At 51.3% G+C, this 26279-nt stretch overlaps 1 pseudogene; it reads left to right on the top strand.

The window, feature by feature from the left end:
• The window catches only part of LOC132077834 (uncharacterized), a 672057-nt pseudogene that overhangs the window by 175825 nt on the left and 469953 nt on the right, over nt 1–26279 (top strand).

Raw genomic sequence — 26279 nt, 5'->3', positions numbered from 1 at the left:
CACAGGAACAAACGGCTGAGGAGAACCATGGTCATCCTAAGCATGTTGCTGTCATTTTCCTGCAGCAGCTCCACGAGCCTTTCATGCAAGCTCCACATTCTTATTGCGGCCTGCGTGGAAAATGAGTGTGTGAAAGGCCATCATGCTGCCACAGGGCCCAGAGGCCAAAGGCCTGTGCCAAAGCACTGGAGCAGCTGAAGCGGGAGGCAGGACAGCTGGGAGCAGCTGCCTCAGCACCCCAAGGCCAGGCAAGGCCAAGCGACTGCCTTGCCCATTCCCACGCTGGCATCATGGCTTCAGCCACTGCCGCCTTCTCACCGAGACACTGGTGCCAAGCACCAGGAGGCCTCTGAGGGCCAAGCGACGCATCTCCCTGCACTCGCTCTGCAGCTTCTTGGACATGACCTCCAGGACGCTGTCACGGCATTCACTCAAGTCCAGGCAGTCCAGGATCTGAAAGGCACGAGGCCAGTGACGGGGGAGCCGCACAGGGCCGGGCCCAGGCAGCAGCACAGGGCGCGGGCACCGTCCTGGGCAGCTGCAGCCGCGAGAGGGCACACAGCCGGGAGGCAGCTCAGCCAGGCAGCGCTGGCCTTCAGCCTCACCTCCACAAGGAACGCCATGGCCGCCAAATCCCGGCATGGCTTGTCTTTGCAGAGCAGCCCGAGCAGGTGGAATGCAATTGTGGAACACAAGGCTTCAGATGTGTGGTGCATTTCTCTGATAGGAGGAAATCGCAAGCAAAACCCTGAGGCAGCAGGGCTAAAGCTCTCCCAGGACTGACTCACAGAGGTCTGGCCTTTCTCCAGCACCCAGCAAGGGGGAGCCAGGCCCTCTGGGAGGTGGCTGCTCTTGGGCACGCCCCTCTCCCAGCCTTTTGCAGTCTCCTTGGCCGTCCCTTGGTGACAAGGCCTTGTGGCCCAAGACCTCGGGCCCCACTGTGTGGGGCACCCCGGGAACAGGGCACAAATGCCAGGGGCAGTTGGGGAGCAGGGGGTCTCACCTGGCCAGCATGCCCACAGCACAGTGGTGGGTGTCAGCACAGAGCAGCATGTCCCAGCCATGCTTGTCTTCCATTGCCACCACCACATCCTCATAGTGCAGTCGGCAGAGCAGGGCCTTCAGGGTCTGCTCTGCAAAGCTGTGTGCAGAGAAAAGCCCAGGTCATGCTGGGAGCACTGGCTCCTGGTCTGGGCACGTGGCAGGGACAGGAGGACTTGCATGCAGTACCTGCTGGGGCTGGTGGCAAGGCCATGTTGCTGCTGACATCCCTTCCAGCAGGTGTTGGCCGCCTCTGGCATATCTAAGGTGCTGAAGAGCACTTGGAAGAGCAGATACACAAAGAGGCAGGAGAAATGCACGGTCACCACATGTGGGACGCAGGGCATCTGGAGGATCTTCCACATCACCACAGTTGCCTGCAAAGGACAGAGCAGCCCGAGCTCAGTGCCGAGGTGTCCATGTGGCAGGGCCCAAGCGTGGCAGGGAGAGGCCAGCGGAGATGCAGGGGGAGCACGGGGCCTGGTGGCTCTGAAGCTGCCCCTGGGCCAGGTTTCAGCCTAGCAGGGAGAGGCAGTGAGACACCGTGATGGAGGGAGGATGGAGACCTGATGGAGAGGTGAGCTTGGGCTGAGCAAAGGCCAGTTGCAGAAACTCACAGCCAGGGCAAGGACAGCTGTGTGGTCCCCATCGGAGGTGCATATGCTGTGCTCTGGCCAGTTGGCCAGCACGTCAAGGAGTACGAGCATGGCCGTCTCTGCAGTCCTGCATGAGCACATGATGCTCTTCCACATGGTCAAAGCAGCTCTGTAGGGTTAGAGCTCTGTCTCAGGGGGGTTTGGGACACAGCACTGTGGCCTGGGCCGCAGCGGGGAGCTGAGCTGGCTGCCAGCTCTGCCTCCTCCCACTGGCCCTCAGCACACAGGCAGCCCAGCCCCGTGGGGACTGGCCCCTGAGGAACAGGGAGGGAGTATGGCAGCACGGTGGGGACTGGCAAAGGGAGGAGCCAGAGAGCCCTGGAATTCTCTGTGTGTCAGACCACTGGGACAGGCTGTACAGAGTGATGGGCTGCTGAGCCCTGAGCCTTGTGGGCACGTGGGCCCTGTACCTGTCACATGATGGGGCCACACGCAGGAGAGCCATCACCACATCAGCGGGCTGTGCCTCTGTGAGATCCAGAAGGGGCCTGTGCAGGTTGTACTCAGGAAACTCATTGGCCACGAGCCACTGGTGGATGTACCTGACCATGGCGGGCACCTGGAGAAGGCACAGGGAGACTTGGAAAGCTGCCAGAGGGAGTCATGTGCCCAGCTGCCCCAGAAAAGTGCTTCCCTTGCCACCACACTGCCATGGCCTCAAGGCTTACAGTGAGCAGCAGGCGTGGCTTGGGAGGCCAAGCAATTGCTGGGAGGATGGACGCCAGGCCACAAGCTGCTTACTTGCTTTGGACTGGAAGGACCCTCCTCCACAAGCATATCCAGCAGGGCAGCACTGGTGTTGGTTTTGAAGATGGGAGGGTATGCTCTGACCACGGTGCCCATGATGCTGGTCTCTTCCTCCCGAATCCTCTTCATGAATTTGCACACCATCTGTAGCAGAAGGGCAAGAAGCTGGGGATGTTGCATGGAGTGCTCCACACGGGCTGAGCAGGGACAGCAGGCCCAGCCCAGGTGGGGGTGGCTGCAGGTACCTGCGCTGTTCTTCGGAAGCGGCCACGGGTGCGCTCCTGCTTTTGTGTGCGCTCCAGGGCTGCATCTGGCAAAGAGCGAGCGCAGCCAGAGCTGAGGGGCTGCGGGAGAGGCCGGAGAGCATGGCCCAGACCTGCGCTGCCCAGGCAGGGAGAGCCCCGGGATGCTCCAGGGGATGAAGCACGGCCACTGTGGGGTGTCTGCCAGGCCCCTCTTCCATCCCGTCCGTGGGCATTTCTCCAGGGGATGGGATGGGATGGGATGGCATGGCATAGGGCCAAGTTAGCTGCAGGCTCCAGCCCTACAGCCCAGCTCAGCCACTCACCCTCCTGCGGTGGTTGGAACGGCACGACCTCTTCGGTCTCCTGTGCTGGAGCAGCACCAGGGCCTTCTTCCTCGTCCTCCACGCCGACCAGCTCCTGCAGGGCCTCCTGCGCCTTCCCTGCGGGCGGGACGCGGCGGTCAGTGCTCGGCTCGGGGCCAGCAACGGCCCCCGAGCGCCTCTCACCCGCCCCGGGCCGGCCATGCCCAGGCGTTCGTTCTCGGGAACGCGGCACGGGAGGCTCGGGGCCGGCGGCCGCGCTGCCGAGCGGCGGAGCTCGGGCCGGGGAAGCCGCGGCGGAGGCGGCGGGAGCGGCCGCGCCGCGTGTGCGCTCCGCGGGCCCCGGGAGGAGCCCGGGCCGGGGCCGGGACTGGACCCTGCCTCGGGTCCGGGGCCGGGCTCGGGCCAGGCGAAGGCAAAGCGCGGCGATGCCGCCCCGGCCCCCGGCGCTGATTCCCGCCCGGCAGCGCCACCGCCAGTACGGCCAGAGCCGGGCGGAGGCGAGACCGCGGCGGGACGGCCGGGGCCGGGCACGGGGCAGCCCCGCCCGGGGCCGGGGGCGGGCCGGGGGCATGGCCCGGCCCTGCAGGGGAGAGGGAGGCGGGGAGAGGAGAGGGACGTCGGGCTAGGGACCCCGAGAGACGGGTGCCCGACAGCGGGAAAGGGACAAAGAGAAAGAGAGAAAGAGAGAGAGAAAGACTATTCGAAACTATCTGCTTTGCTGCTGCTGCCGCTATTGCTGCCGCCGCTGCTGCTGCCGCTGCTGCCGCTGCCGCCGCTGCCGCCGCTGCAACTGAAGCACCGGGGCCGTTCGTCCCCGTGTCCGTTCCCCGCTCGCCCCACGAGCCCCACGTTCGAGCCCCGCGCGCCCCGGGGACAGCCCCTCCGTCTGCCCAAACACGGGAACTTTGCAGCCGTGAGCCCGGATGCAGAGCCCTGACTCCTGCACTCTGGCACAGCGATCCCCTCGCTTGCTGCTGTGCATTGTCCTTGCTTAGGGTCAGACACTGCCGGGCCACCTTCCCTTGGGGTAGGATTCCTACCTGACCCGAGCACTGCACTTTCATCTCCATGTTGCTTTCCAGTAAAAACAGGGGAAGGAAAACTGCGTCTGGCTCATGGTATTTTAGAGTGGCTAAAAATCCCTAAGTCACCTGTCTTCGAGGTGAGGTGCATCTGGAATTACTGGGATGGAGAAGTAGTGCAACATGGAAAAGGGGAGCATATAAATTAATAGAGGAAAACATCTTGAATTGTTTCTTTCATTTTCATTTCACTTCTGGAAAGCTGTTTCAGTTTTCCAGGAATCTTCTCCTGTCTGCTCTTCCCAAGAATCTCTCATGGAGAGCAAGGTCAAGCTTCTGTCGCAAGATATGCCACCAGGAAATTAGGCCACTGGTGAAATTTTCATGATGACAGTTTGTGCTGGTTTAGGGCAAATTTTGTGAGGAAATCTCCAAAAGGGGTCTGTCTAGAAAGCAAGTTCAAGCGGCCTCTCCCCCTACTAGTCAGGAAAAGACTTCCCTTGAGAAAAGTGAAAAAAACCCAGTTTATTTAACAAGTGAAGTATTCACAAGCATGAAAAATGAATAATATTAAATAAAACCTCGGAGAGTGCTGAAGAGATGGCAAATTCAGAGAGTCCTTTTTGTGGGTTGCAGTTGGCTCACTCAATCTCTTCTAAGTCCCTTTGGTGCTGGAATGCAGCGTCCCAGAGCTCGGGGGGCCAGAGGTGTGAGCTGCCGGTGTTTGTCTGGTTTTCAGTCCAGAGCAGGTTTAAACAGTTCCAAGAAAAAAGGAAGCCACAGTCCGAGGAACTTCTCTTCCTAAGCTAGCTAAAACCAAATTACTAGACCTGGGCTGTGAAGGCATTAGGAAATTTCCAAATCTGGGCATTGGCGGTCCCAGCAAACACCAGAGCTGGATGGTGTCATTGCCAGGGATAGAAATCTGCCAGATTTGGGCTCTGCTGGCACCGGGAAATTTCCAAATCTGGGTACTGATGCAGCAAACACAAGATGTGGGTGGTACCAGACCCAGTAGCAGGAAGCTGCCACAGGTTTTAGCTTTCTGTGCCAGCAAATTACTGGACACGGGTGGTGCTGGAACAGGGAAATTTCCAGATCAGGGCACTGGCAGTGCCAGCAAACACCAGTGAAAGCTTCTGGTCCTCGTCTGGACCGTTGACCAGTGGTTTCCCAGAGAACCAGCTCTGGCCACTTTACAGACAGAGACTGCTTTCATCTCGTTGTCTGGAAACAGAACTTTACTGAAGGCAAACACAACAAACAGGATGGCATGCACAGTACAGAGAGCGAAGCAGAAAAAGGCCTGGGTCCAGGGTCTAGCAGGAATATTTATACATTTATTTATGGGGAGGAGTTAAGGTGGGATCTGAGGGAAGGATCCAAGAGGAAGGAACGATTAAGAATATTACAATTTTGCAGCAAAAAGTAACCAATAGTAGCAAAGAGAACTCAGAACTTTCTAGTAACAATCTGCATAACTGAACAAGAGGATTATGGGCGGGAGCTCCTGCTCACCCTAAAGAGGGTTTTCCCACAGCCTTAAGCCGAGGTCTCATTCTTTTAAACCAACCCAAACGCAGCAGATCTGGGCGCTGCCAAGTTTGGGCTTTCTTTGCCAGAAAATTGCTGCTTTTGGGTTTTGCTGGCACCGAGAAATTGCCAGATGTGGGCACTGGCAGTGCCAGTGCACACCAGATCTGGGTGGGGAATGTGCCGGCACCCGGAAATTGCCAAATGCGAACCTTCTCTGCCAGCACATTGCTGGAATTATGCTGTGCAGGCATCTGAAAAATTCCGGATCTGGGCACTGGCGTCGTCAGCAAACATGAGATTGGGTTGCTTTAAATACCTTTTAAATCCAGGTATTTGCTTGATTTAGGCTTTCTTTGCCAGCAAATTGCTGGAATTGGGCTGTGCCAGCACCAGGAAATTGCCATGTTTGGATAATGGCAATGCTGGAAAACACCAGATCTGGGTGGTGCCGGCCCCAGGTATTTGCCAGGTTTTGGATTTCCGTGCCAGCAAATTGCTGCACTTGGGCTTTGCCAGCACTGGGAAATTTCTGCATCTGGGCAATGGCAGTGCTGGGAAACTCCAGGTCTGGGCAGCAACAGAGCCAGCAGTGGAAAATTGCCAGATTTTGGGGTTTTTTGCCTGCAAATTGCTGCACTTGGGCTGCACCAGCACCAGGAAATTTCTGGATCTGGGCACTGGCAGTTCTGGGAAACACCAGTTTGTGAGAGCCGAAATGAGGGATGTGGGACTCCAGGTGGCTCTTCAAAATGCAGTTTATTGTTTCCAAGGTGATACAGCAGTCCAGGGTTGTGGGTGACAGAGCTGTGCTGCAGCTGTCAGCTCCAGCTGCAGGCCTGGGGACCCTTAGTTTAGGTTACAAATGCATTATATACCTTTCCTTGCTGAGCATCTTAATACAGTAGAACTAATCTATACCTTAACTTTTACCTATAGCCAACCATAACTACTATAATTACCATATTCATGTTACTATTCTCCAATCACTAAAAGTTAGTACATTACAGTTTAAGCTAAAAATTGTTTTCCAGTTTTCTAGCAGTGGAAAATTCTGAGACCTTTTTTCTACTTGCAAAATTTGCTGACTTGTTTGCCTGTGCTCTCTTTCTGCTTGGTAAAAACATATTCTTGTTTGAAGTGGGTTTATCTTTGCTCTAAGTCATAAAAACCCCTTCTAACTAACATACACTTGGCCTTCTTAGCTATCCAAAAAGACTGGCTCATCCATTCTTTTCTTTTCTATCAAAACTTGCTTAAATTTCTATTCTTCTTCAGACATTATATTCAAAAATCTTTCAGCCAAGCATACATATCTATGAGACTTTCTTGTCAAACTGCATCCCAGTATAGTGCTCAAGTGCCTGAGACCAAGAGTGCCTGGACAATGGGGACAGTTCTTTTCTATAGGAAGGAAACAACAGAACTCCAGGGTTTTGAAGGCACATGAGAAGCAGTCCCCAGAGGCCAAGGCAAGCCATACCTGTCCGTCGTTGCAGCTTTTGTCTGAAAGCAGCCCCTGGATATATGGGGAGTTTTAGGGTGGAATTCCGTTTCAGCCATGGGTTCCTGGACAAGAATGACAGTTCTCCATAGGAGGGCAAGGGCCCCTCACAGCCCCTCATGGCCCCTCACAGTCGCCCACAGCCCCTCACAGCCCCTCAGGGCCCCTCAGGGCCCCTCACGGCCCCTCACAGCCCCAGACGCAGGGCTCCTCCCAGAGGAGGAGGGGTCGGGCCTGGTTGTTCTCCTTTCATTTCAGTCCCTTCACAGCCACGAGTGCAGAAAGGCTGAAATGGAGCCTTTCCCCAGCATTTCCCTCGGGGTTAACTGCGGGCTGAAGCTCTGTGCTGGCGCTGGCCCCAGCACCATCATCCCTGCAGCCGCCCGGCCTTTGCTGTCCCCCCGTGTCCGTTCCCTGTCCCCGAGTCCCGCCCGGCTCTGGCAGCAGCAGCAGCCGCAGCGCAGGGGGCGCCGGCCCGGCCCAGCCGGGGCTCCCGGCCAGGAGCAGCAGCAGCGCCGGCCCCTTCCCGCCTGCTCCTGCCTCTGCTCCCAAGGGCTTTTTCCAGCTCAGCTCTGGATTAGAGCAGCCATCACCCACACACAGCCCTGACTGCTCAGGGCCCGCCTGTGCTGCCCTGAGCCAGCCCTCAGAAGAAGAAAGGATCGGGCTCCAGCGCTGTTTTCAACGCTCTTTTACTCACCCTGAGCTGACAGCAGGAGGCTGCTGGTGCCTTTGCCTTGGCAATTGGAGATCACGGCTGCTCTTGGCCCTCTTCTGCTTGCCACCTGAATTTTATCAGTACAACAGCACTTGCCTCTTTCAATCACTGCTACCCACTGTGCTTTTGTGATGGTGAACTCAGTGTTTTTGTCACAGGCATCATGATTAGCAGAGATTAAAATATTCACAAGTCCTTGAGCAGTAAGTCGAGGGGAATGAAAGCCTCACAGACCACTTTTGCAGCACTCAAACACCGCCCTGCTGCTGCTGCTGTTGAAATAGAATCAACCTACAGAGACCATCAGAGAAATTGCCTCTGGAGTGGCAAATCAAATGAAAAAATCCACCAGGAGAACGAAAAACCAGAAATTGACTGCCTTCATTGCTTCCTCAGAGCAGCAGAAAATGGAGATGCCCGGAGGTATTTTGCACTGCTGCTGATCCCACTTGGAGCCCAGCTCTCTGCAGAGTCCCAGCGGGAACCTGAGCCCAGCCCAGGGAGCTCCCAGAGTGTCCTGGAGATTCTTTCTCTGCATTCCGTCAGCCTTGCATTCCCCAGCAAGTCCCCAACAAAACCTCCTGTTCTCTTGGGTTAGAACAGGCACAATGAAAAACTCAGCAATGGCACAATTGCCCAGCCCACAAGGAAAAGAAAGGACAAGTTGTCAAGGAATCCAAACATTTGTCTTGCTTTGCTGCAGAAGTCGTGCTGTACTCATGGTGTGGAAAGCCAAGAGAAGCTGCAGTTGGGGGCACATCTTGTGACAGAAACTGCACCTTGTTCTCCAGGAAAGGTTCTTGAAAAGGGCAGACAGGACTGGGGAGAAGATTCCTGGGGAAGTTAAACAGCTTTCCAGAGGTGAAATGAAAATGGAAAGGAACAATCCGAGATGTTTTCCTCTATTTATTTCTATGCTCCCCATTTCCATGTTGCACTACTTCTCCATGCCATGAGTTCCAAATGCATCTCACCTCTAAGATTGGTGACTTAGCGAGTTTTAGACACTGTAAAATACCATGAGCTACGCACAGTTTGCCTTGCCCTGGTTTTGTTGGAAAGCAATGCTGGAGCCATCAGTGCAGTGCTTGGGTCAGGCACGAATCCTGCAGGCGGGGAATGTGCCCTGCCAGTGTCTGAGCCTCAGCAGGGACAATGCACAGCAGCGAGTGAGGGATTTGCTGTGCCCCGTGCAGGAGTCAGGACTCTGGATCTGGGCTCAACACAGCGAAGTTCCCGTGTTTGGACAGACTCAGGGGCTGCCCCGAGGGCAGCGAATGGGAGAGTTCCTGGCTGGGAGAGGCCCCAGCAGAGGAGATGATCTTGTCCCTCCTCAAGGCCCTTTGAGGGTCTTCAGGCCGCTTTGCAATGGAGGTTTTCTTTTATAAGATTTTTTTGGGGGGATCCCACCACTCCAAGTGTGTTTTTTCCTTCCCATTTTAGGGTGTTTGTGGGGCTGCAGCCACACAAGCCCCTTTCAAGGGGGGATCATGACAATTTTAAGAGGCATTTTTATGGGGCCCCCACTCCAAGCCCCTGCAGGGGATGTTTTGCCTCCCAGGGTGGTTTTTGGGGTTCTCTCTACCATTGCCACTTTAAGGACCCCCACTATGGTCGGGTCCCATGATAAGTGCCCTTAAAAGGGCAACACCACTCCTGTTGATTCCAGACACTGGAGCCCGGGAGGGGGAGTTAGAGATCCTGGGAATGTTTGGAGTCCCAAGGGATTTTGGAAGTCCCAGGAGGGTTTTAGAGTCCTTGGGTGATGACGATGGGGACTCAGTACTGGGTATAAACTGTTGTGAGGGGTTCCTGGGGAGGTTTTGTATATACTGGTGGTTTTGGGGGGTCACGGTGGATTTTTGGGGGTTCCCAAGGGAGGTTTTCTGGTGTCCAAAGGGGGGATTAGGTGATGCCAGGGGGAACCCAAGGCTGTTTTGGGGTACCTGCTGTCCTGGGTTGACTGTATGATGCTTTTATCCCCAATCGTCTCATTCTGTTTATGTTGAATAATAAGTTTTGCACTTTTAAGAGTGTTCCAGAGAGTGAAGGGTGGGGAGAGAAGAAGCGTGCAGTTTGTTTTCAGACACTGCACTCCACTCCTCCACACTCCTCCTCCTGGACTGTTGTTGTCTGTGGACAGACAGTGGGACGGAGCTCTTCTGCTTTTTTAGTTAGTGTTAGCTAGCTGAGGCAAAGAAGTTCCCTGGACTGTTTTTTTCCCCTTTTCTTTGGACCTCTTGAAACTGCTCTGGAATGAACACCCAGGGGAGCACCAACAGCTGCAGCTGTGGCCCACCGGGCCAGGCCTGGCCTGCGACAATTCCAGCACCGGAGGGCCTGATCAGAGACTGAGCTGCAACCCGAGGACGGGGTTTTCTCAGTTTGTCATCTCTTTTAGAGTGGCAAGGGGTCTCATTGTTTGATATTGTTTTGGTTTTATTTTTTAATAAACAGTATTTTCCACCTTTCTCCAAGGAGGTATTTTTTCCTGCTGGACCAGTTGGGGGGAGGGGCCGATTGGATCTGCTTTTCCCACTGGAGCTCCTTTGGGGGATTCTTCCCCAAATTTGCTCTAAACCTGGACAAATACATCTATTGGCGCTCAACGCACGGCTGGAAAATGTGGAAAAAAGCTCTATTAATTGTGCGTTTGTTGTTGTTAAAGCAGTTAGTAGCCATGCTTGAATACGTACTGTCTCTGGGGGTGAAAGCCTTCGTGGCGCTCTGGGCTCTAGACCTTTTTGAGGTTTCAATACCTTTCTGGTCACTAGGATTATTGTCCATAACATGTAATTTTTACGGTGGTGGGGTACGAATTGGAATAGCTGTTGTGCTGGCCTTGGTGACAATGATTTATAAAGCATTTACAAAGATACTGGCCTCTGTTTACGATATGTATGGTTTATGGTTTCTTCATCCTGCCCTGCATCCCAATTCCACTAGTACATTTTGGGAATTTATTAGTAATTACACTCAGTCTGTTAGAGGAGGGGCCAAGAATAAGGCTTTCCAGCCTTTCCTTCCCTTCTTCTCCTTTGGATGTGTTATGTCACTTTTTGAGAATGTTCAGTTTCCGCTGAATGTTAAAGAGACCATCTTTCTGGTATTTAAATTGGTAAGCTTCCTCTAATGGTCTGCAGCTTCTCTAGAATGAGGGCTGAGATATCCAGAGGAGCTGGTGAGACCCCTGACCCCGAAGCAGATGCAGGTGTGAAAAATCCTGAGTGGTGTGGAAAATGGGAAAATATAGGCCAAGCCCTGAAGGAATTTTCTAATCCTGTAGACTGGGATTTTCCACAGGAACAAATTCAGAATGCAGCAGAAGTGGGGAAATACCTAAAAGAGAAGTGCCATGATGATTCTAAGGAGAAAACACTAATTGCAATAAGCTGGGCCCTGGCCTATGCTTATCGCACTTTGTTAGATAGTGTAGGGCAGCAGACAGAGGCAGGGGGGCAGGGAGATAAATCAGCTATCCCAGTCACTCAAGCTGTAGCCAACAGCCCAGGCTCAAAGCCAGCAGCCAAACCACACAGTGAGCCTAAGCCAGCATCTAAACCCATGGCTGTTGCTACCAGTACTAGAAGTGGGAAATGCATGGAAAAAACTAATCGACCAGTGGATGATGATGATGATGGTGATACAGGAGAAGGAACCTCAGTGCCTCCTGACATAAAATCAGGAGTCCAAGCAGCAGGTGCAAGATCAGACGCAAATGTTGAGTCCTCTTCCCTGAAGGACCTTCGTGGCTTACAGAAGGATTACACCCGACGACCTGATGAATCCATAATTAGTTGGTTAGTTTGGCTCTGGGATGCTGCAGGCAAGGCTACAATTCTGGATGGCACTGAAGCCAGGCATTTGGGATCCCTGTCACAGGATCCTGTCATCGACCAAGAAATTATGAGGGGGGCTAATCCACGCAGCCTCTGGTCACGGGTCTTGGACAGTGTAGCAGAAAGATACCAGTGTGCAGATGATCTCTATATGCAACAAACTCAGTGGAAGACCATAGAGCAAGGGATCCAGTGCCTGAGAGAAATGGCAGTGGCAGAGATTGTCTTCTCAGATGATGTGACAACTAGGAACCCAGACTTAGTACCATGCACGCCTGTGATGTGGTGGAAACTTGTACGACTTGGGCCACACGAATATGCTTCTGCTTTAGCCATCATGAATAGGGATGAGAGGGATGAGACTGTACTTGACATGGCAAGGAAGCTCCAAGCATATGCAGATGCTGTGCACGGCCCAACACGTGCCAGAATTGCAGCAGTAGAAACACGTCTGCAGAACTTAGAGGATAAGATAGAGGAGAATCATAATAAGCTCAGAGAGGGGATTAAAGAAGACCTTCTCCAAATCTCGGCAGTATGGATCAGAGGTTCTGGTATCCAAGGCAGACGTTTCCCAGGTGGTGAGAGAAGGTACACATCGGAACCACAAGAGTACAAAGCTTTGGTCGATACTGGTGCACAATGCACATTAATCCCATCAAGACATGTGGGGACAGAGTCTGTTTCTATTTCTGGTGTGACAGGGGGATCCCAGGATTTCACTTTGGTGGAAGCTGACGTGAGCCTAACGGGAAATGAGTGGAAGAAGCATCTTATTGTGACTGGCCCAGAGGCCCCATGTATTTTGGGCATGGACTACCTTTGAAGTGGGTATTTCAAAGACCCAAAAGGACTCAGGCATTTGGGATAGCAGCTGTAGCGACAGAGGGCATCCAGCAATTGAACACCTTGCCTGGGTTGTCTGAGAATCCATCTGCAGTAGGATGCCTGACGGGAGAAGAGCAACAGGTGCTAATTGCTACTTCCACAGTGCATCGCCGACAGTATAGAACCACTCGAGATGCCGTGATCCCCATCCATATGATGATCCGAGAGCTGGAGAGCCAAGGGGTGGTCAGCAAGACCCACTCACCCTTCAATAGCCCCATCTGGCCTGTGCGAAAATCTGAAGGAGAATGAAGATTGACTGTGGACTACCGTGCATTGAATGAAGTGACTCCACCACTGACTGCTGCCCTGACAGATATCCTAGAACTCCAGTATGAGCTTGAGTCCAAGGCAGCAAAGTGGTATTCCATTATAGACATTGCCAATGCATTTTTCTCCATCCCTCTGGCAGCAGAATGCAGGCCTCAGTTTGCCTTCACTTGGAGGGGAGTGCAGTACACCTGGAACAGACTGCCCCAGGAGTGGAAGCACAGCCCCACCATCTGCCATGGACTGATCCAGACTGCACTGGAAAAGGGTGAGGCTCTAGAACATCTGCAGTATATTGATGACATCATTGTGTGTGGGAACACAGCTGCGGAAGTGTTTGAGAAAGGGAAGGAAATCATCCAGATCCTCCTGGGAGCTGGTTTTGCCATTAAAAAGGGCAAAGTAAAGGGACCAGCTCGTGAGATTCAATTCCTGGGAGTGAAGTGGCAAGATGGACGGCATCAGATTCCTACAGATGTCATCAACAAGATCACAGCAATGTCTCCACCCACCAATAAAAAAGAGACATAAGCTTTCCTAGGCGCCATAGGTTTTGGGAGGATGCATATTCCTGAGTACAGTCAGATCGTGAGCCCTCTTTACCTGTTCACCTGCAAGAAGAACAATTTCCACTGGGGCCCTGAGCAGCAACATTGCCTTTGTCCAGGCTTGGTGAAAGAAAAAAGCCTTGGTCCTGTCCCGTCCTGCAGTAGCCCTTGGCCCAGTCAGGACAAGACCAGAGGTAAAGGACATGCTCTACTCTGCAGCCGGGAACCATGGCTTGTCCTGGAGCCTTTGGCAGAAGGTGACTGGGGAGATTCAGGGTCGACCATGGGGATTTTGGAGTCGAAGCTACAGAGGGTCTGAAGCCAATTATACTCCAACAGAGAAGAAAATCTTGGCTGCCTACGAAGGAGTCCAGGCTGCCTCGGAGGTAATAGGCACTGAAGCACAACTCCTCCTGGCACCCCGACTACCAGTGCTGGGGTGGATGTTCAAAGGCAAGGTTCCTTCCACTCACCATGCCACTAGTGCTAAATGGAGCAAGTGGATTGCTCTTATCACTCAGCACGCCTCTATAGGTAAACTGAATCACCCTGGGATTTTGGAGGTCATTACAAATTGGCCCGAAGGTGAGAATTTTGGTGTCACAGATGAAGAGGAACAAGAACCAGTGACACGTGCTGAAGAGGCACCTCCCTATAACCAACTGCCAGCAGAGGAAACACGCTACGCTCTCTTCACTGATGGTTCCTGTCGCATCGTAGGGATGAACCGGAAGTGGAAAGCAGCCATATGGAGCCCCACACGACAGGTTGCACAAGCTACCTAAGGAGAAGGTGGATCAAGCCAACTTGCTGAACTCAAAGCTATTCAACTGGCCCTAGACATGGCAGAAAGAGAGAAATGGCCAAAGCTCTGCCTCTGCACTGATTCATGGATGGCAGCCAATGCTCTGTGGGGATAGCTGGAGAGGTGGAAAAAAGCTAACTGGCAACGTAGGGGGAAACCAATTTGGGCTGCTGATGAGTGGAAAGACATTGCTACCAGGGTAGGGAGGCAACCTGTGAAAGTCCGCCATGTAGATGCCCATGTACCCAAGAGTAGGGCCAATGAGGAGCACCAAAACAATGAGCAGGTAGACCAAGCTGCAAAGATAGGGGTGTCCAAAATAGACCTAGATTGGGAACATAAGGGAGAATTATTCCTAGCTCGATGGGCCCATGATGCCTCAGGCCACCAGGGCAGAGATGCCCCCTATAAGATGCCCCTGCACGAGACCCAGGGGTGGATTTAACCATGGACAGTATTTCTCAGGTTATCCATGACTGTGAGACGTGTGCTGCCATCAAGCAGGCCAAGCGAGTGAAGCCCCTGTGGTACGGTGGGCGGTGGTCCAAGTACAAGTATGGGGAGGCCTGGCAGATTGACTCCATCACACTGCCCCAGACACGCCAGGGCAAGCGCTACGTGCTGACCATGGTGGAAGCCACAACTGGATGGTTGGAAACCTACCCTGTGTCTCATGCTATGGCCCGGAACATCATCCTGGGCCTTGAAAAGCAAGTCCTGTAGAGACATGGCACCCCTGAGAGGATCGAGTCCGACAATGGGACTCATTTCAAGAACAGTCTTATCAACACCTGGGCTAGGGAACATGGCATTGAGTGGGTGTACCATATCCCCTACCATGCACCAGCTGCAGGAAAAGTGGAGAGGTACAATGGACTACTAAAAACTCAGTTGAAAGCTTTGGGTGGGGGATTTTTCAAAAATTGGGACCAGCATTTAGCAAAGGCCACTGGTTAGTTAACACCCGAGGTTCCACCACCCGAGCAGGTCCCTCCCAGTCTGAGTCCCTGAATATAACAGAAGGAGACAAAGTCCCAGTGGTAGATATCAGAGGTTTGTTAGGGAAGACTGTGTGGATCAATTCTGCCTCAAGTACAGACAAACCCATTTGTGGGGTTGTCTTTGCTCAGGGACCAGGTTGCATGTGGTTGATAATGCAAAGAGATGGAACGACACGATGTGTACCTCAGGGAGATCTGATTGTGGGATAAGAATGATATGCAATATCACTGTTCATTGGATGTTACTGCCATTGTCTGTACATTAAACCATACAGACATGAGATAGAAGGAAATGTGTAAGTGTTGAAGGTCTGGGCAAGTGGAAGATGGAGAAGAAAATGTGTAAGTGTCAAAGGTCTGAGCAAGTGATAAATGGAGCTTTAAGTGACTAAAGTGAAAGGGGGAATCCTGCAGCTCTGTAACATAGGACCTGGATTCAGTGGTCCAGTGTGGGGATGTGAAGAGGGCATGATGTGTATTGCTTGTAAATTTTGGGGGAACAGATGGAAATTTTGTATAAATAATGCATGATGTGTGGTAACATGTTGATGATATGGGGATAAAGGGTGGAATGTCCTGGGGTGATGTTATGATGCTTGTATCCCTATTCATATGTTCTGTGCCTTTAGGACTGTCTCTGAAGAGTGAAAGTTTTGTTTGGGTTTCTCTTATCAGGGACACAGAGACAGGCAGTACATAGGGCTGTTTTCGCTTTTTGCTTTTGGCTTTCTGCTTTGCTTGCTCTCTCTCTGCTGTCGCTTCTGCTTGCTTTTGCTTCTGCTTATTAGCTAGTTCTAGCTAAACAGTCCAAATTCCTTCCTGGACTGCTTCTCCTCTCCTTTTTTCTTCGACCATCTCTAACCTGCTCTGGACTGGGACCTGGGAACACCGAGGGTTGCACCGTTTGGCTGCAGCAGCTGCCCCAGCGCTGGAGGGACTAACAGAGCAACCACCCCTGAAAGAGACTTTCTGATTTTGTCACCTGTTAAATAAACAGGTTCTTTCCACTTCTCTCTGAGGAATTCTTCCCGAACCGGTTGGGGGGAGGGGCCGTGTGGGTCTGCTTTCTGGAGGGGCCCTCCTTTGGAGGTTCTTTACCAAATTTGCCTTAAACCAGGACAGATGTATAAGGGGAAAATATTTTCCAGAACTCTAAAACTAGTATCAAAAATACAGATGTGTGGTGGAAACAAGAATGAAACATTTGGGGATTTCTCTCTACAAAAGATATTTCTAAATATTTCTAAAGATGAAAAGTGAAGACAAAATGAGGTCATTTTTCCTGGATTCTAAAACTACTTAGAAAAATCTTTACTACTATAGTAATTGGGAAGAAATATTTGGGGATGTGTCTCTACAGAAAAACTATTTTGAAATATTTCGATAAATTTCTAATTTCTAATACTGAAAAACAAGGAAAATGGGGTTGCTTTTTCTAAGGAGCCCCATGCTGCTGCCTGACCCCTGGGCTCCCCCAGCCCTCGGGACCCCGCCACTGGTCACAGCAGCCCCTGCCTGGCTCCTGCCTGCCCACACCGTGGGCATCCACAGCTGCTTCTGGCCATGGAGCTCAGCCAGTGCTGCTGCCGGCTGGGCTTTGCTGCTGCTGCCACCCGGACATTGGCTGTCAGCTCCATCTCTTCATGGCAATAGAAGAAGGGGCCATCAGCTACTCCTGCAGAGGTGGGTCAATGTCTGTGTTGTTGAGAGAGCATGGCCAGGGGGCTCAGGAGCAGAGGAAGGGACATGTTGGACTCCAGAGGGGCTGGATGTTGCTGGGCTGCTCTTGGGGTCTCTAACAAAATCGGGAATGGGTTGGGACGGGACAGAGGAAGATCAAAAATGAGATAAAGGCAGCTTGGGGATACACATGGGGAGAGAAGGTGGCAGTGGGATCTACAGGGGCCTAAGAGGTTTCCTTGATGGCTGTTCTGGCATCTTCTGTTCAGAACTCCTGACAGGGCTGACCAGGCCCTCCGGGTGTGAGGTGCAGCCGCCTTTCAACTCCTGTCCAGAGGTGGAACTGTGGAAAGAAGAGGTGGCTGAGGCCCCAGCCGCCAGTGGCACACAGGGAGCCCCCTGCACAGCTGGGCCCAGAGCTGGCAAGGCTCCCCAGCACGGTTGGAGCTGCTGGCACAGCTTGGCCCAGCTGCACAGCTGTCCCTCAAGGCCCCGGCCAGCAGGGCACGGCTCTGGGCAGGCTCCCTGGCCAGGAGCGGGCCCCAGAGCGCCTCTGCCTTTCAAGGGCAATCTCGTCCCTGCTCTTGCTCCTCCCCACCGTGCTTTGCCTCTGCCCTGTGCCCCTGGGGCTGCTCTTGGCCAGGCAGCCTCAGTGGGAGCCAGCACTGGCTGCAGCCCCAGCTGCCCCCCGGGATAAGGCCCAGCAATTAGGAGGCCAATGAAAGCTCTGGGCAGAAGCAGAACCCTCAGAAGAATTCTTTGGACAATCATGGACTGGCCACACCTACACTGCAGCCTCACTGGGAATGTTTCCTATGTACAGTAGAATTTCAAAAGAAGCTGTTTGAGGGAAAGGTGAACTAAACACTCACGGTCTCCTCTTCAAGTAAGTCCAAATTCAGGCAGAGGATAGGATGAAGATAAGCTCCAAAACAAGCAGGCCTGCCAGTAACCTAGCCAGCAGCCTGTTCCCTGACTGAAACCCCTTCCAAGGCCCTTCTGGGCATCAGGAACATGTGCTGTGGTTCCAGCTGCACCTGTGGGAGCAATGGGGAGCGTCAGCCCGTGGTGTGCTGCACTGCTGAGCTGGCAGCATGGTGGATGCGGGCAGGATGTTCTCCATTTCCCCCAGAGCTGGGGCCTGCAGGCACCTTGCCGCCCCTTGGCACAGGCTGTGCCACCCAACAAAGCCCAGCAGGCCGTGAGGAGAGCCTGGGGGCAGCGCAGCTTCTTGGGCAGTCACTGCTTGGAGGGACACGGGCCAAAGCCATCCCTGAGCAGCCACTGCCAGCCCTGGCCCTCCCTGCCCCGTGACAGCTCCCCCAGCCCCAGGGCGCAGAGTCAGGCCCTGTCAGGACCCAGTGCAGGCCCTGCCCAGTCAGGACCCAAGGCTGGCTCTGGCCCTGGGCTTGCGGCAGGGCTCCCGCTCGGGGCTGCTCCTGTGCCTTGGGCCTCTGGGCACTCAGGGCCAGCTCCAGAGCAGCTGCAGTGGGAGGGACATTGGTGCACCAGTCCCCTTTCCCCAGGGCTGTGAACGAGCTCCAGAGGTGCCTCCAGCTTTGGCTGCTGCCAGGCCGTGCAAGGGCAGGCCCTAGTGGAAGAGCTGCAGCCACACAGCCCTGCCAAGGGCTGAGCCCCGCTGAGCCCGGCACAGCAATTACCTTCTAAGCCTGTGCCCGTGCCCATGCCTGTGTTTGGCTTGGCCTTCCTTCCTGCAGCAGAGGTTGCCAATTGGCCTCTGCTTCTTTGGGGAAACACCTCCTTCTGTCCTGCCTTTTGGCCCATCACTTGAAAAACAAAAAGTACACCTTAACAGATGGAAAAATTCTCCATTTCTTTAATGGCATGTTCAGGACGTCATGCTTATGAAAAATCGGGTGTAATCAACAAATCATCTGGTCTTTTTCAGCTGGGCCAGGGCCCACCCTCCTCCAAACAGCTGCCAGTGCTGAGCAGAAGTTGTGAGGTGATCGTGCAGGGCGAGGGCACACACATGCATGGCTCTGTTCTGGCACCTGCAGTGATGCCCCCCTGGCTGAGCTTTGGGCTCTGAGCTGGCAGCTCTCCCAGGGGAAAGGCCTTGACCTACCCTCACCATCTCCCAGAGGTTCAATCCTGAACGTGGGCTGGGAAGCCAGATCACCTTTACCAACAGGCTCAGCTGCAAAGAAAGGCAGGACAGAACAGCTCCAATGGCACTGCTGAAGATTCTCCTTCAGGCCCGAGTGGCAGTGAGGGCACCTGGGTGATTGGTGCCCTCCAAGGCACTCCCTTGGCTCTGCCTTCCACTCAGGAGCAGGGCCAGGGGGACCTTGTGCCTGCAGTGGCCCCACACTGGGATTGAAGGAGCCCCTTGCAGGGCAGTCGGGGCAGAAAGGACTCCTTGGAGCTGCCAGCAACTCCAAACCCAGCCCCAGGCAGGGCCAGGGCTTGGCAGTGGCAGCAGGAGCAGCTCAGGCTCCCTGGGGGCAGGAAAGGAGCTGAGAAAGGCTCAGCCTGGGCCCAGCCCCTTCCCTCTCTGCTCTTCTCTGTGGCTGCACAGAGCACACAGAAGGACACAGTGCCATTGCACATGGGAGGAGGATGGACAGCTAAATGCCCCTTCTTCCCACTGACAGCGATCCTGTTGTTGCCCGATTGATAAATGACACAAAACTCGGATAAGTTTTGTGGGTGCTTTATTAAGGGCCCGGTGAACTGGGGGACTCACGTCCCAAAGTCCGAGCCCCCGAATTCGCGTATGGGTGCTTCCCTCTTATACATGCGATTCACAACAAAGTCTCTAAGGAACAGTTTCCCCGTTCCCCTTGCCTGGTCACAGACCCCTTGTGATACATTCCTTGGTTCACAAATAAGATCATTAATCCTCTGCTTATCTTATTCTAAGAGCATTGTATGCTGCCTCTAGACAGTTTAGCATTCTTACCTTCTTGCACTAGTTTAATTATTTATTAAATCTCTAAGACTACCTGCTAGGTAACACACAAAACCCAACACACTTTCAACGGCTACAAAACTACTTTTTAACAAACCAGTTCACACACAACTCACTATAATTAAATATTTTGCTAAATTTCATTTCTTTTCCAACATTTCCCCCCTTTTGAGCATCCTTCAGTCCTGCTGCAAGGATGCTCAATCAACAGTAACATCTTCATAACGAGGTGGGGAGTGTTCTTCATTCTGCCGCCCACGGGTCATCGCCTTCAGCAACCGGAGAGATCGCCTCTTTTCCTTTTCAATCACACCTAAGAGGCATCTGGTGGGGTCCGCTCCATGATTCCCGTAGCGGATCCGTGATCCACTTCTTGACGTACACCTGGTCCTCAGGCTGGATGTCGTGGACAGCGTGAGCGGTCTATTCCACTGTAACGTATTTCTTAAAGAATTCAAGATCTTATTAAGTGACATAACATACTCTGCAATCGCCTGGTCCCCACTCACATGTACCTCCCCTTTTAATACAGTTGCATTATATGGTTTGCCGTATAATATCTCGTATGGACTTACGCCTACCTTTTCCTTTGGTTTAATTCGAATTCTGAGTAGGGCCAAAGGCAAAGCTTGGGGCCAGTGCAGTTTAGCTTCCTGGCAAATCTTTTTGATTTGTCCTTTCAGGGTTTGATTCATCCTTTTCACCTGCCCACTAGACTGAGGTCTCCAGGGGGTATGCAAATTCCAGGTTATATCTAACATTCGTGCTAATTCCTGCACTACCCCGGCTATAAAATGCGGACCCCTATCTGATGACAATTCTAAAGGTACTCCAAATCTTGGTATTATTTCTTTTAACAAGGTTTTTATCACCTCCTTAGCCTGATTAGTTCTACACGGAAAAGCTTCCGGCCACCCTGAGAATGTACATACATACACTAACAAGTATCTGTATCCCTGTGCCCTAGGCAATTCGGAAAAATCAACTTGCCAGTAATCTCCTGGTTGTGGCCCGACTTGCAACTTTCCCATTTGTATTTGTCTCCTACTGGATTATTTTTCAAACATACTGGGCACATTGCATTAACTCTTTTTGCCATTGTTAACATCTGATTAGAGATTATCTCATTCTTCAAAAATTTTACCAATACTTCTGCCCCCCAAATGACATTTATTATGTTCTGATTCTAAAATAAATTTCATTATGCGGGTAGGTACCACTATTTGTCCCATTGGTGTAACGTACCACCCAAGTTGATTCTTCTGTGCCTCTAGCAAGTTTATTAGTTTTCCATCTTCTATTGAATATTTGGGCTCCTGATTCAGGTATGGGGTAGCCGGATTTGTTCTTACCGGTACCAATGCCATTTAAGTCCATACTTCCCGTGCCACTTGCCGAGCTGTAACATCAGCAAATTGATTTCCTCTGTAAACATCTCCTTCTGCAGTCTGATGTCCTCTAACATGCATTACTGCAACTGCTTTGGGACTGTGTACCGCATCTAGTAGCTGTAGCACTTCTTCCCGGTGCTTGATGTTGGTTCCCTGTGAATTCAAAAGCCCCCTTTCCTTCCATAACGCCCCATGTACATGAACCACACCAAAGGCATATTTAGAATCTGTCCAGATATTAACCCTTTTGTCCTTGCTCAAATACAGGGCTCTGGTGAGTCCAATCACCTCTGCCTTCTGGGCCGAAGTTCCAGGTAACAAAGCCTTTGCCTCTATTACCTGATCCAATGTTACCACTGCATACCCGGCATAGCGAGTCCCATTCTCAACAAAACTGGATCCATCAGTGTATAGTTCCCATTCAGGTTCTTCCAATGGTTCATCCTTTAGGTCGGGTCTGCTGGCATATACTTGTTCAATTACCTCTACGCAATCATGCACCAGTCCCCCAGCCTCCTGGTCACTGCGTAAAAACTCTGCTGGATTAACATGATTAGTAGTCCTTATTTCAATATCATCCTGTTCTCTCAGGATGGCCTGGTATTGCAACATTCGACTGGATGATAGCCAGTGACCCCCCCTTTTGCTCCAAAACGGCCATGACCATATGGGGAACAAACACTTTCATTTTTGCCCCCAAAGTCAATTTCCGGGCCTCTTGAATAAGAATTATTGTTGTCGCCACGGCTCGTAAACACGAGGGCCACCCGGAACTTACCGAATCCAGTTGTTTAGAGAAGTATCCCACTGGCCTCTTCCAGGATCCCACCTTCTGGGTGAGGACCCCCAATGCCAGTTTTTGCCTCTCATTCACGTACAACTGGAATTCCTTGGTCACGTCAGGGAGTCCTAGGGCTGGGGCCTCCTTTAGTGCCTGCTTCAATTCCTGGAAGGCCTTCTTTTGCTGTGTCGTCCACTCCAACCGATGCTGCTTCAAGGCCTCATATAGTGGCTTGGCTAGGAGACCGAAATTCATGATCCACAGTCGACACCATCCCACCATTCCTAGAAAAGATCTCAATTCCTGATGGTTACGAGGCAAAGGAATAGCACATATTGCCTCTATTCGGTTTACTCCCAAACGTCTCTGCCCTTGTGTGATCTCACAACCGAGGTAAATAACGCTATTTTTGACCAATTGAGCTTTTTCCTTAGAAACCCGATACCCTGCTTGGCCAAGCATGTTGAGTAATTTAATTGTTAATTCCACGCACATTTCCCTTTCCTTAGTAGCCAGAAAAATGTCGTCCACGTACTGCAGGACTACATACAAGGATGGGGATATTGTTACCTGGGTTATCTTCCATTCCTCCAGCTCCTTGGCCAGTTGGTTTCCAAAAATAGTAGGGGAGCATTTAAATCCCTGTGGGAGTCTCGTCCACATAAGCTGCTTCTTTCTCCCAAAATCAGGACTCTCCCACTCGAAGGCAAAATATTTCCTACTCTCTATTGCCAGTGGGATGCAGAAGAAGGCATCTTTAAGGTCAATCACTGAGAACCATTTAAACTCCTCTGATACAGATGTTAACAAAGTATAAGGATTAGCAGCAACTGGATGTATGTCTTTCACTATTTCATTAATAGTCCTCAAGTCCTGTACCAAACGGTACTTACCATTAGGTTTCTTTACTGGAAAAATTGGAGTATTATACTCCGATTCACATTCCTGTAATATTCCTTGAGCCAAAAATTGTTTAATTAACGGGGCTACTCCCCTCCTTGCCTCAAGCTTCAAGGGGTATTGCTTTATCCTCACTGGTCGGGCCCCTTCCTTTAGTTCCACCTTTACTGGCTGTGCAGCTTTAGATTTTCCGGGGACCCCTGACTCCCATACCCAGGGTACTACAGCCTGCTCAATTTCTTCTGAATAGGAGAGGCATCCACTTCCTTGATCACAAAAATGCCTGCTATTTGTTCCTCAGGTATTTCCAATTTCACCCTTCCCCCTTCAAATATTATTTTCACATTAAGTCGGGACAACAGGTCTCTGCCAAGAAGGGGTGTGGGGCAGTTTGGCATATACAAAAATTGGTGATCTAATTCTTTCTTCCCAAACCTGAGATTTAAAGGTTGTAAAAATGGTTGTTCCTCTAGCTTCTCTGTTGCCCCCACCACCTGTACCGTTGTGTCACTCAAAGGTCCCAAACGTCTATTGAGTACAGAATAAGTAGCTCCAGTGTCTACCATAAATTCTTGATCCTTTCCACCTATTTCTAAAACTACCCTTAAATCCTTTTCTAGTCAGCTTTGATTCTGATAGTTTCCCAAAACTAGTGCTTGAGCGACTTCTGCTGGTCCTCCCGTGAATCCTCCCACAGGGGCATTTCCCATTGGGGCTGTCCTTAATCCCATGTTTCCCATGCCCATACCTCCTCTAACCGGGCATTCATTTTTCCAGTGTCCCAATTGTCGACAAAACGCACACTGGTTTGGATCCAACCTCCCCATGTTAGGTGCAAACCCAAATCCTCCCCGACCTCTTGGCAACCCCCTCTGTCCGTGATTAGCTCCTCCCCGACCTCGACCCCTAATGGGTCTTCCTCCTGCCCCTGCCTGTTGCATTACAGCCAGAACACTAGCTTGTTGTCTTTTTGCAGTTTCTTTTTCCCTGTTGTTGTATACCTTCCACGCTACCTCCAGCATTTTATCCAAACTTCTAGTATCCTCTCCTTCCAGCTTTTGTAACTTTTTCCTAATATCCTCTTGTGATTGCCCCATAAACAACAATGCCAATTGAAGTTTTCCTGATTGATCCTCTACATCTAAATTAGTAAACTTCCGAGCCATGTCTTTTAATCGTTCTAAAAAGGCAGACGGAGACTCATTCTTGTCCTGCTTGACCGAATACAACTTAGACCAGTTCATAGTCTTAGGTATTCCTGTCCTAATTCCTTCCACCAACAATTCCTGATATCGTTTTACAGCCCTTATTCCTCCCGTAGAGTTTGGGTCCCACTTAGGTTCCTCACTTGGTACCAATTCATCAACTGTCTCATTTAGTTGTCTCAACCGAATTTCCTCACGAGCCTTTTCTCTAGTGGCTCTAATAACCATTTCCTTTTCCGTGGAATCCATTATAGTATCTAATAATACCTGTAAATCATTCCAGTCCGGATTCTGAGTCTTTATTACCAATTTAACTACCCTTGCCACCCTTTCAGGATCCTCCCGATAACTCCCCGCTGATTGCTTCCATATTACCAGATCCCCGGGGGAGAAAGGCACCTTTATAAGTATCCTTTCTCCCTGTGGTCCCACAGCTTCCCTCAACGGCGCAATTAACTGTGGCCCCTTCTGCCCCTTCCTTCCCTTGCGAGTCCACCCTGCTAACGGAGTTCTTTTAACACTCTCATTCTTTTCACCATCACCACCATCACTATCACTCTCACTAGATCCCGTTTTTATAGCTATATCCGCAGGGGGAGCAGGGGGCACATTAGGAGCAACTGGAACCCTTGGAAGTGCTATACAATAAGACAAATCTTCCTCGACTGAAGGATACAAATTACGCTCCTTTCTTTCTTTACATCCCACACACTCCCTTTCATCATTCACTTCTAAAACCAAGATACCACATTCCTTTTGCCATTCCTCTTTCCGATATAAAACGAAAAACAAATCCAAATATGGTATTTCATCCCATTTCTCATTTCTCCTTAAAAATTGCATCAAAGATTCCATTATCCCCAATTCCAGTGTACCATTCACCGGCCATCCCGCTTCCCCAATCTCATATTCAGGCCACTAATGATTACAATAATCTATCATTTTACTTTTATCCAATTCTTGATAATACCCTTCACTTTTCTACCGTTTCAATATACAACCTAATGGTGTATTTCCAGGTATTTTACCATTGGCTTGCACTAAGGTTTTAAAAGTTTTAAAAGACATCATATTACGACCTTTAATTCTACTATTAATCCCAATAAACCAATATACCTTAAACCAATATACCTTCTCGCCGTCCTTCCCTAAAACAAACAGGAGGCGAGTTCCGGTCCTGCGTTCTTAGACGTCTTATGGCCGGAGCCTAGGCTTTTTTACCAACCACCAAATCCAAATCCAATTACCACCTTTTTCCAATATAAAGCACCTTCGGGCTTACCTTGGCAGTTGTCCAACAGGCGCGGGGTGTCGGTCACGACCGATGACTCCCCGAGAAGTGCTCGGTGCCGGCTTGGAGTAGATCGGGACGCGAACCGCCCCAGCAGCCCTTGGAGTCCTGCCGCGGTCGCCAGAAAACTGTTGCCCGATTGATAAATGACACAAAACTCGGATAAGTTTTGTGGGTGCTTTATTAAGGGCCCGGGGAACTGGGGGACTCATGTCCCAAAGTCCGAGCCCCCGAATTCGCGTATGGGTGCTTCCCTCTTATACATGCGATTCACAACAAAGTCTCTAAGGAACAGTTTCCCCGTTCCCCTTGCCTGGTCACAGACCCCTTGTGATACATTCCTTGGTTCACAAATAAGATTATTAATCCTCTGCTTATCTTATTCTAAGAGCATTGTATGCTGCCTCTAGACAGTTTAGCATTCTTACCTTCTTGCACTAGTTTAATTATTTATTAAATCTCTAAGACTACCTGCTAGGTAACACACAAAACCCAACACACTTTCAACGGCTACAAAACTACTTTTTAACAAACCAGTTCACACACAACTCACTATAATTAAATATTTTGCTAAATTTCATTTCTTTTCCAACACTGTGGGATCACTCAGGGCTCCAGAAGGGAGCAGGGCAACATTTCCAGAACTGATCAACCTTCAGTGAAATTTAAGGGGAATGGCACAAATGAGATCTTGCCACACTGACACGGATTATTCTGGCAGGAAAGGTACATTGAGAACTTGCCTTCAACATCTGGCAAGGTCTTCAAAGTACCATTCACCAGCATTTCCAACTACTCCAAGTCATGTGCCAGTCGAGAAGGGAGCACAGATGCTGCAGAACCATTTCCATGGTGTGCTGAGATCCCCTTCTGTCTTGGGGAATTGTGCACTGCAAGGGGGTGGGGTAAGGCTGCGGGAGCCTGTGCCTCCTGGTCACTCTCCACGCTCTCTGCAG

This window comes from Ammospiza nelsoni, chromosome 10 (genome assembly GCF_027579445.1).
Source record: "Ammospiza nelsoni isolate bAmmNel1 chromosome 10, bAmmNel1.pri, whole genome shotgun sequence".
Lineage (NCBI taxonomy): Eukaryota > Metazoa > Chordata > Aves > Passeriformes > Passerellidae > Ammospiza > Ammospiza nelsoni.
This window is presented reverse-complemented; position numbering and strand designations above follow the sequence as displayed.